General features: G+C 48.9%; 1 long non-coding RNA gene across 1 annotated transcript in view; it reads left to right on the forward strand.

The window, feature by feature from the left end:
• LOC107124367 overlaps positions 1–4,548 on the forward strand; it is a 145,792-nt gene extending 141,244 nt beyond the window's left edge. The window contains exon 3 of the long non-coding RNA XR_001482984.1: positions 4,511–4,548. This is a non-coding gene — a long non-coding RNA (uncharacterized LOC107124367). The remainder of the gene's footprint in view (positions 1–4,510) is intronic.
• The last annotated feature ends 6,234 nt before the right edge of the window (positions 4,549–10,782 follow it).

Raw genomic sequence — 10,782 nt, forward strand, 5'->3', positions numbered from 1 at the left:
TTCTCTTTCTCTGCTCAAGTTTGTCCGTAGTGAAACGGCTGGGGTGGGGATGCATGATGGCTTTGATGTCATGCCCAGCGAACTGGCGCTGGGGTCCAGAGATGGGCAGCCAGGTATAAATATTTATACAGATATTGTAAATATTTTGCTGCCAGTTGTGGCAGCTTCTGGAGCCAGGAGAGGGTGGAGGTGTGTCCTTTGGTGGCTGTGGAATCCTTCATGCCTCCTCTGTCGTGCATATTCTGTGATTTGGCACTGAGCACAGAAATTCAGCGTCCTAAAAAACACCCACCCACACCAAGTTTCTAGTCCTTAGTGCTTTAATTGTGGCACCTACTGTTGTTCTAAGGCACCTTGAGAGCAGGATCGGGTAGGTTATACATTTCTTAAGAAAATTAATTAAGACCGCAGTGAGACATTTGAATGTATAATATCTAGTGAACCTTTCTGGGCATCCGTGTGTGGCCAAAATGTCTTGTGTCAGAAGGTGTGCCTTCAGTTGCACGTTGCCCCTCCCTGCAGCCAATAAAAGCAGAATTAATTATCCAAAAAGATGAACATGGCTTCAGTTTGGATACTTGAGGCACATTTCAGAATTTGGTTGTCCTCGGCACAGGATTTTTGTTTATCAATACAAAACAGTGTACAGCCCCATGATTACGTTGCCTACCTTGCTGTAGGTAAACAGTTTTCCATCTCCCTTCGGTCTCTCCTGTCAGCTTCATAAAATCAAACAGATGCCAGCTTGGTGCTCGGTGGATCTGGGGAACCAAGGAGGAGGAGGTGTTGAGGCTTGAGCGAAGATCCGGAAGACATTTTGTCCCATTCGTGTGGGGAATCGGCTTCGGTTGCTCTGTGGTAAAAAGGGGAAGCACTTTGCACGTGCTCACAGACACTCCACTCCAGCATTGCAACTCAGGGCGTTCTGTGATTAAACGTTTCATACTCAGAACAAGCCCTGGAACTCAACAGGGATTCGAGGGTTACTCCTCTGTAAAGTATGGTCGGAAGGAGGTAACATGGGAACAGTGGGTGAATTAGGGTTCCCAGCTCTGGGTTGGGAAATACCTGGAGATTTGGGGGTGGAGCCTGAGGAGGGCAGGGTTTCAGGGGGATGGACTTCAGTGGAGTATAATGCCACACAGGCCGCCTTCTAGGGTTGCTAAGTGGCACTTACCTTGCCGGCGGGGGACTCCTGTTCGGATCCCGGCGCAAAGCGCGCACGCGCCACATGCACGTCACAGGGAAGTGACGTCATGATACCGGGCACACTGGGGGCGGGGCCACAACCATACAAGGGAAAACCATAGAGTTTTCCCTTGTATGGCCATGGCCCCGCCCCCAGCGTGCCCGGCGTCATGACGTCACTTCCCTGTGATGTGCACGCTGGGGCAGGGTTCCCCCCGGGCCCCGATTCCCCGGCATCAGTTGTAATTCCAGGAAACCACCTGTGTTTGGGAACCACAGTGTTTGGGACTCAAGATGCAAAACACACCGTGCATACAAAACATACAAACTGTAACAAAGATTTTAATAAATGATACCCCGTTATGACTCAATATCTATGGATTTCTATTTATGTTCTATAGAATAGAAATGTATAAATATCAAACCACACAAGGTATAGATTATTAAAGTCTTTATTGTCGTTTAGATACTTTGTACGCATGGCGCGTTTTTGCACCTTTAGATCACCTGGAGGCTGGAACCCCTAGGGTGAATTCAGAATTTGTGAAATGGGCACCATGGGCGGGGCCTGCCTCCTTGAGTTGCCGTGGAGGAACACCCTGCGAAGCACTTTGCAAATCAAGTGCTTTATAAAATGAAGGAGTGGAAAGAAATGAAGGGGCCTAGTGGTCTCTGGGGACCAGGGTAAAGACTAGGAGAGGGCCCTAGGCCGACCTGTGTCTCTGGGGGCCCAGTATGTGTGTGGGCAAAATCCCTGCCCTTCTCTGAGAACTCCCTCAGGGAGCTTCAGTTGAGAACAAGCAACTTACCCAAGGGCATCCTTTTCCTCTGCAGTGTGGCCCCATTTGTGTCACATGCAAGACAATAATGCTGGCGTTGTGTTTCCTTCCCTTCCCTTAACCTTGCAGAGGACTGTGGGGTGTGTTTTCTTCGAGACCCTGAGTCTGCCACAGGAGTACCTTTTTAAATCCCTGATTAACAGTGCCCTAGAAAGGAACACATGTGCATTGTGCGTGTATGTCCGCCCCCGCCCCCCCCTCGAGTTCTTTTTGGGTGGTTTCAGCCCCCTTTTTGAAGGCATTATCTAAAGGTCCATAGTACTTTGCTGGAGGATGTGAGTGGGAGATGTGGCCTTGGGGAGGGGATCTTTATTGGGGGGGGGACATCCCCCACCCAAGCCTGACTGTGCCCTGCCCTGCAGAACCAAAGCAGATCTCAGCTTTCCACATCGGCTCATTGTCAGGCAGAGCTGGGGGAGGAGGAGAGAGTCCATCCTTAAGAGGACATGTCAAGTACAATTAGCGTTATCTGTCTAAATATGTGCTGGGAACACGGAATACAAGCAGAGGCCTGGGTGGCTTTAATGGAGACACATGCAAGGTCAGCCCGCCTCATGCAATCCCCCAATCTGATTTGGGGGATTACACATTCTAAGTAAATTGGCGTTATTCCTCTTGCATCATTGATAAGCTGCGGTCAAAATAATAAAGGGCCACGGGGGGGGGGGACTGGGGGGAGGAGGCTGCGGAAGCAAATTTTGTTGTTGTTTTTTAAAGTCTAGCGCTGGGTGAGGCCTGGGCTGGGCAACATGTGGGAATAAAGCATTTGCTGGCCAGGAAAGAGCAGGGACAGAAGACAGGACCCCAAAAAGGGAAAGATAGGTGAGGGGAAAATATAGGATTTGGCTGCTTTATCCACCCCAGAATCCGTGGACTTGGTTTCTTATCAGGTTCAGGCTCAGTCCCGGAAGATGCAAAGGAATAATAAAGACGGTGGCAGCACCTCTGATAATGTGCAGAGTGCTTTCTCCTCATCTTTCCACACTGCGTCTGTGTGTCTACTTTTTGTTCTTTAGGGAAATCACAACACGGGAGATGATTTGGGTTTTGCCAGGAGATGCGCTGTCCGGTGACTGGGACAGCAGCACAGTCTAGCGACCAGCTCAGTCTTGCCCCTCCCACTGCAAAAGTTGTGAGGTGGGCGTTCCTCCCGCAGCTGAACTAGATCATTATCTCCCTTAGCCACAGGTGCAGAGTTTGAACCTGGAACCCGGAAGCAAAAGAGCCGTCCAGTCAAGCCCACAACTCAAGCCAGAAAAAATAGTTGTGTTACACACAGAGGCAGAAACCGCTAGGTTGGAGGTATTTTTTGCCCCACATGGTGGGGGATGATATGCCCCCCTCCCACTGACAGCGGGAGAAGAGAGTCCATTAGCAGCTGCTTTCATAGCAGCTGTTTCTACCTTCTCCCTCCCTCAGTTATAGGGAGGGCCCCATCCGGAAGTCTCACGGTGCATTTTTTCTTATGCTCCGTCACAGTTTTGGAACATATGGCTCTAAATAATTCAATTTACTTTGCATGATTTTTTTGCTGCAACTGTTGTTGTTTTTCTGCACGTTTCTCTTCGCTCTTGTTTTGCATTGAGTTTGCCCAAGCTAGCCTGTGGGGGGTCAGAAGAGCTGGTGGGGGTGTGTGAAAGAGGAGTGCAGGCCTCACGCTTTACCTGGGACTGCAGTTTGCTTTACCTGGGACTGCTACCCGTTGTGGAGGGCACACCGGTGTTCCCTTGCGAGACAACATCTGAAGGATGCGGAGCGGGTGGAAGAGAAAACAGGGGTTTGGAATTAAACATTCATACCTGTCTTTTCACACAGTGACATCTTATCCCTGCATTAACTTCAACAGCAAAGGGTTTCACTTGGCACTTTCTGCAACTATTAGGGTGGCAAGCAATAATAGGCTATAAAGATACTGGGGCAGAGTGGCTGGGCCAAGTGTATTATGGGCCAGCCCCCCAAATGGCAGCTATGAAATGGAAACAGCAAGCGTGTGTTGTCCTGTCTTATTAGTTGTTTGAAAAGGGAGTCCCTGTTCAGCTGTTTCTTCCAAAAGTGTTCAGATGTATCTGAAACAAACTCCAGAACCATCCACTGTGTCTCCTTCAAATTTCATGTAACGAACAAGCTGCCTTATACTGAGTCATACCTTTGGTCTATCAAGGTCAGTATTGTCTACTCACACTGGCAGCAGCTCTACAGAGTCTCAGGTGGAGGTCTTTTCCACATCACTTACCACCTGATCCTTTTAACTGGAGATGCCAGGGATTGGACTTGGGACCTTCTGCATGCCAAGTAGAGGCTCTACCTCCGAGCCACGGACCCAGGTGGATCTACATTAAAATATCGTATACCAAGCTGTAATTTAACAGTGGTTTACTTATGGGTGAGATCAAACCCTGCCAATGCCACCATGCCCTTTGGTGCTGGCATTTATGTCCTGCCTCCAATATTTATCACTCTCCCTTCTTTCCTTTGCTCCTCAGGATGAAGTGACTTCACAGCTTAAAAAAACCCCCAAAACCTACTGAGGAATCAGATTCCTAATCACCGAAAGGTAGGAGAGACTCCCAAGATCGCAAATGGGTATGTCCCCCCATGTGGGCTCTTTTTCTACTTTTCCATATCTTTTTGGAGATGTTGTTTGCATGGGTGTTCTTGTTCATGTTTACACTCCCTGGTAACACTAAAAAGAACCACAACTGGCAACTGGGGTGTGTGTGTGAGGTCAAGTACAGATATATGGCCGATGCATGTCTCTGCTTTGCTAAACGTGTAATTGCTGGATTTTCTGGGACCCTCACTTTTCTCAAGTCTTGTCCCGTGTGACAGAAATAAAGAGGTACGGGTGTTTATTTCTTTTTACTTAAAAAAAATTGTATCCTGCTTTTCTGCCCAATTGGAGCTCTCAAAGCCGTGAACAATTTTAAAAGCCTTTAAAATCTGTCTTAAAAAGCAATGTGTATATATAAAACCAGCTGATAGAAACAGACAAGAAAGAGGGTAAGTGGGGGGATGCCAGACGAAACAGAAAAGTCTTCACCAGTTGGTGGATTACAATTATTGAGGGAGTTTGAGACTTTCCAGAATGTGCTGCCATTTTGTCTGTCTGAGCTGGTATTGGGGCAATCCGTATTAAAATGTACGACTCTCCCAACATAGGTCTCCTACGTTGCCAGGGTACGCTCTTTTATGGGAAGGAAAGTAAGAAAGTAAATTGAATAAATATTGTCTGTTTTGTCTGTCTCCTGCAAGAATCAGACTTGGATCTGCAAGTCTTCTCTTGGAGATCCTGGGTCATCCACATGTTAGGCTTAATGGACTGCCAGCACATGGCGGTGGAAACCCAAAACATTTTGGAACTGTCATCTGACAAAATACTGGGCTGCCCCTTTTCCAAGATGATGGGGGCTTTTCTGAGTGGCCAGTGAAGAATCCCAGGCCAGGTTTTCATGGGTAAACCTGTGTTCACTTCCCACGACTTCAGACCCTGCGTCAGGGGGACGCAAAGAGTCTTTTCGCACAGCCTGATGTTACCCAGTCCCAAGTTTATCACCTCATCATGGTGTGTGAGAATGGGACCTCAGGTCTTGGTGCCTGTGAAGATTAGCCAGATGGCACCAAAGATGCCCCCTCCCTGTCTGCTCCATCTTGATCCAGGTGTTGGCAGAGTGAGGAAGGCCTCTCCTTGAGAGAGCCACTCAGGGGGCCGGGCCCAGTGGTGTCAGAGGTGACCGGTGGAAGGCCAATGTTATGTAAATATTTTCTGCTGAAACATGGCAGGAATGAGCAGGCCCTACACATCCATCCATCATTGCCTGGGGCCTCTGTGAGAGCAGGAATCGGTGTGGGGGGGAGGCAGACAGAGGCAGCATGTGCCCCGTTCATAAACTGTTTGTTTTCTTTTTGTCGCTTTGGTTTTTGGGGCGCCCGCTGGGCACCCGGCTCTTTGCTTTGTCCTCTCAACCTCTCCACCCACCCGCTTGGCCCTGTGCATGATACCCCCCCCCCCAGAGTCTCTTTCCATTTTGCGTTTCGGCTTCTTTTTCTAACTTCAAAGGCTCCCCTTTATTGTCTCTGGATCGGCAGGCAGTGGCCCTGAAACATGATCACAGCCAGGCTTGGTGTAGGTCACCCCCTGAGCACCCTGCCTCGAGGGCTCAAAGGAACGGGCAGATGCTTCCCTTTGCATGCTTCACAACCCTGGTTACAGCTCTTTCCTCCTCCCAAGCAAGGCTCCACTTCCCCTCCCTCCCTCCTCTTGCCTTCACACTCCCGTTGCTGTTTCCCTGCTTCAGCTTGCCCTGTATTCTTTCTTCTGCCTTTCCTCCCCCTTCAGGTTTACCAAAGTAGGAGCTTCTTTGCCCTGTTGGTCGCACAGCTACACACCGTTGTGCTAAAGCAGAAGTGAAGGAGCTGGCATTCTGAAATAAATGCGTGGGATTCTGCGCCCCCCCACACACACACAAACCTTAGAGCCCGCTGGGGGCTGTGGACAGCTAGAAAGACGGTGCTAGATTTCAGGGGCTGACCTCCAATTTGAAGGTCACACGCTGTGCTCAGGGCTTGAAAAGGCATTTTAGATTCCTAGGTGCCGAGCATCCAGGTGGGAACGTAGGAGAAGACTCAGAGACTTTGCAGGAAGAGGAATCCTCCTCCTTCCATGCCAGGAAAGGTAAAGGTAAAGGTTCCCTTGCTCGAAAGCCAGTCAAATCCGACTCTAGGGTTGCGGTGCTTATCTCTGTTTTCAAGCCGAAGAGTCAGTGCTGTCCGAAGACGTCTCCGTGGTCATGTGGCTGGCGTTACCAATCACCAAGGCGCACGGAACGCTGTTACCTTCCCACCGAAGTGGTCCCTATTTATCTACTTGCAATTTCTTGCTTTCGAACTGCTAGGTTGGCAGGAGCTGGAACTAGAGACGGGAGCTCACTCCGTCATGCGGCACACTCGGGTCTAGAACTGCTGAACGACTGACCTTCCACAACCTGCAGTTCAGCGTCTTAACCACTTGAGCCTGGAAAGCGCATCACCAAAATCATCTCCCCCTCCTCCCTTTCATAACCTTCCCAGTTTGGTGTAGTGGTTAAGTTTGGTGTAGTGGTTAAGTTTGGTGTAGTGGTTAAGTTTGGTTTGGTGGTTAAGTTTGGTGTAGTGGTTAAGTTTGGTGCAGTGGTTAAGTGTGTGGACTCTAATCTGGGAGAACCGGGTTTGAGTCCCCACTCCTCCACATGCACCTGCTGGATGACCTTGGGCAAGCCATAGTTCTAACAAGAGCTGTCCTTGAAAGGGCAGTTCTTGAAAGAGCTCTCTCAGCCCCACCTACCTCACAGGGTGTCTGTTGTGGGGAGGGGAAGGGACAGGAGTTTGTAAGCCGCTCTGAGACTCCAAGTGAAGGGCGGGGTATAAATCCAATCTCTTCTTCTTCTCTTCTTCTTACCTCACTTTTTCTTGCTTGCATTGGGTCAGAGGCTGCTTTCTAAAAGTAAGATTGGGAATTCTCCTTTTCCTGACCATCCTTTGATGCTGAGGAAATCCCCTTCCTCCCTCTAGATAGCACATCCAAGCTGTGAGTCCAGTGTGGCATTTGCCTGCTTGAATTGCAGGTAGTATCTGTGACATCAGTAGATATGACAGGATCCCCCCCCCCCATCCTTGCCTGCATCATTTTATGAACTCCTTTTAATATAGTGTTGTTTTGATGGATATTTGACACTGCGAGTTCTGCCATTTCAAAACGTGCCTGGTTTTTAATGACTTATTTTTATACTGTTGTTTCTAATCTGTAAGCAGCCTAGATCTGAAACACGGGTTGTCTTTATAAGACACAAATGTGAGGAACCCCATGGTAATGACCCCCCCCCCCCAAATTATTAAACTTTTAACTCGTTTCTTAGTCCTTTGAAGGCTGTGCCTTCACCCGTGCATCTCTCTCCTGGTCTGTTCCTCCCCCTTTGGCAAACCTGCAGAATGACTCCTTCCCACATAGCAAAGCCACACACCCACTTTGGAAATGTGGGGACAGGTTGTTGTGCTATTGGCACTGAAACAGCACAGGCGCGAGTCTAGTACAGAGAGAAAAATGCAGGGTTTTTTATCCTCTGGCAAGGCCCCTTTGGTCCCTGCTCTCTCTTTCTTCCTTTTTCATCTACTCGGAAGCTTTACTTTACTTCCCTGTCACCCTAATTGATTGCATTAACCTTTCAGCGTATTGGATTTCCCTGGCATCGTGTGGAGAGCGCTGTGCAATATGCTTATAATCTGGGCCGTAATGGACAGGGAGCAGTCAACAAGCCCCCTTCGCCAACAGGTCCCACTGACAGATTGGCTTTCAGAGAAGGGGAGGCGGGAGGGCTGGGGCAGGGGAGAGGAAGGGCACCGAAAACCGCTGTATAAAGCACCAAGAAAGCGACGCATAAAGTCCTGTTTAGGCATCTGAAGATTGTTAGTGAGCACTAGGGCTGAGTTCCCATTATTTATGCCGTAAAGGCCGTTGTGCAATTTGAATGTTCAGTGTAGATTTTGGCATATGTAAAAAAATATGAGCACACAAATGAAGCTGCCTTCTGCTGAATCAGATCAATGGTCCATCACAATCAATACCGTGTCTACTCAGAGTGGCAGCTGCTCTCCAGAATCTCAGGCTGAGGTCTTTCGCATCGTTTGCCGCCTAGTCCTTGTAGCTGGAGGTGCAGGGGACTGAACTTGGGACTTTCTGCGTGCCAAGCAGATGCTCTGCCATAGAGCCGCAGCCCCACCCTATTGGCAAATGCACAAAAATCACAAATGTAATGTTCGAATTCACAATCGCCCGATGAAAGAGACTGGTGGGAGGTTTGGGACCAATCAGAAAACGCGCTTCTTTGCATGAGAGGCGGGGCTGACGGCTGCTAGGTCAGAAAGGCTTTTTCAGGCAGGTGGATCCAGTCATGGAGGAGGACATGGGCCATAAGTAAAACCTCTGTGTTCAGAAGCAGTCTACCCCCAGTTACTAAATGGGGACAAACAAAGGGGAAGACCATTGCCTTCATGCCCTGCTTAATGGTCACCTCATGGCATGAAAACAACTCAGAATCCACTTCACAATGAAATGGTTTTAAGGGTCTGCTAAACTAAAAGCAACTGTTTGCAGGAAACAAACCCAGAGTGGCCGCCTGCCACTCTTTAAGCAGGCAAAGCTGGGGAAATGAAACTGAGCGCAAAGAGGCAGCCAGCTTTTCATTCCCCTTCTTGTTTTTCATTGGGAGAGGAAAGCGCCAGCGGAGAGTGCAGACAGCCAGGGCTTCGTTCACCCCTGTTAAAACCGTGGCTCTGGACTGAAGCGCAGGGCCTGAAGGTGGGGGTTGCCTCAGGTTGCGTTTCCATCTGGAGAGCGCCTGAACGGCTCACAGTCGTGATGACCAGAATATTTACTGGCACCGACAGAGAGAGATTTTATTGACAACGTTTTGTAGCATAACAGAGCAAATAAAAGTGACTGGAAGCCAATATGACGGTAAGTTGGCCAAGATGTCCCGTAAATGTTACAGGGTGTTTTTTTCTTTCTATCTTTCTTCATAACTGTTGTCTGTTTGGGAATGTAAGTTGCTAGTTCGATTAGCTGTTGGACCTTTGGCCCTCGTGCCCTGCTTATTCCTTCTGAGAGAGCTGTCTGACACGGATGTAGACCCAAACTGGAGACACTCAACTTGTACAATTTCTGACTAAACTTTTTGGTACCAACCAGGGCTTAATTTCATCCACCTCAAGAATATCAGGAGACCTGTGCTGGCTCAGACCAGTGGCTCAGGTAGTCCAGCATCTGATTCCACACCAAGGCCACAGAAGGCCTACCCTTTGTGCATGGAAGTGCAAGCCTCCACCAGTTACTGCCTCCTACTGGTGTTCAGCAGCTGGTATGTAGAGGTATGGTGCCTCTAAACATGGAGGTTCCATTTCACCATCATGGCGAATCGTTGTGGATGGACCTCTGCTCCTCCCTGAATTTGTCTGATCCCTCTTTCAAAGCCTCCCAAGCTATTGCCCACCACATCTTATGAGAGGTGTGTTCTGTAAGTTACAGAGGCATTCAATCTTACCCAAACTTCCACTGATGTCCCAAAGCGGCACTAAAAACTGTAAGCAGGGACCTCTGAACCCTTGGTGCTAGGCGAAATTCCACAGCAGCAGTGTTTTAAGGGCTGGAAAACTTTTTCTCCGAAGGTCACCCTTGTCTGGGTTGTTTGGGTCCCCCCAGAGTTGAGTTGCCAGTTAGAAAGGGTGGCGAGGAAACTTTTGAAAGACGGGATGGTTTGGAAGGGAGGAATGGAGGGAATGAGATGAAGACTGGAAAGAGCGGGGAAGAGAGGGCAGAACCTCTGAACGGAAGAGTAAACAGGCACTGGGCGGAATTAAGTTAATTGATTGCTCTGCAACAGGCTGAACACTGTGTTATTCTGTCGCTGTGGCAACAACCCCAAAAAAACTGTCAGCCTGTTTGGAAGAAGCGAAGCGAAACATTGTCTAATTTGCGGTGATCCTGGTGTTTGTTTTCCTTCTGAGGAGGATGGGGATCCATTGATCTATTGTTTGTTCAGAAAACTCTTTCTGTTTTTTATAATAATAAGATAAAAAATTCAAAGGTGGTTGGAGGCAGGGGGGAAATAATGTTGACTGTTTCCTCAAGTCACCTTGGTTTCGTCACAGGGGCCAGGGAGGTGAGAGGAAAACAGCATTTTGCTTGCTTCGCCTCTTGGGGGGGGGGGTTGCCGAGCGTGAGAGG

Source organism: Gekko japonicus, unplaced genomic scaffold (genome assembly GCF_001447785.1).
Source record: "Gekko japonicus isolate JY-2015 unplaced genomic scaffold, Gekko_japonicus_V1.1 scaffold586, whole genome shotgun sequence".
Lineage (NCBI taxonomy): Eukaryota > Metazoa > Chordata > Lepidosauria > Squamata > Gekkonidae > Gekko > Gekko japonicus.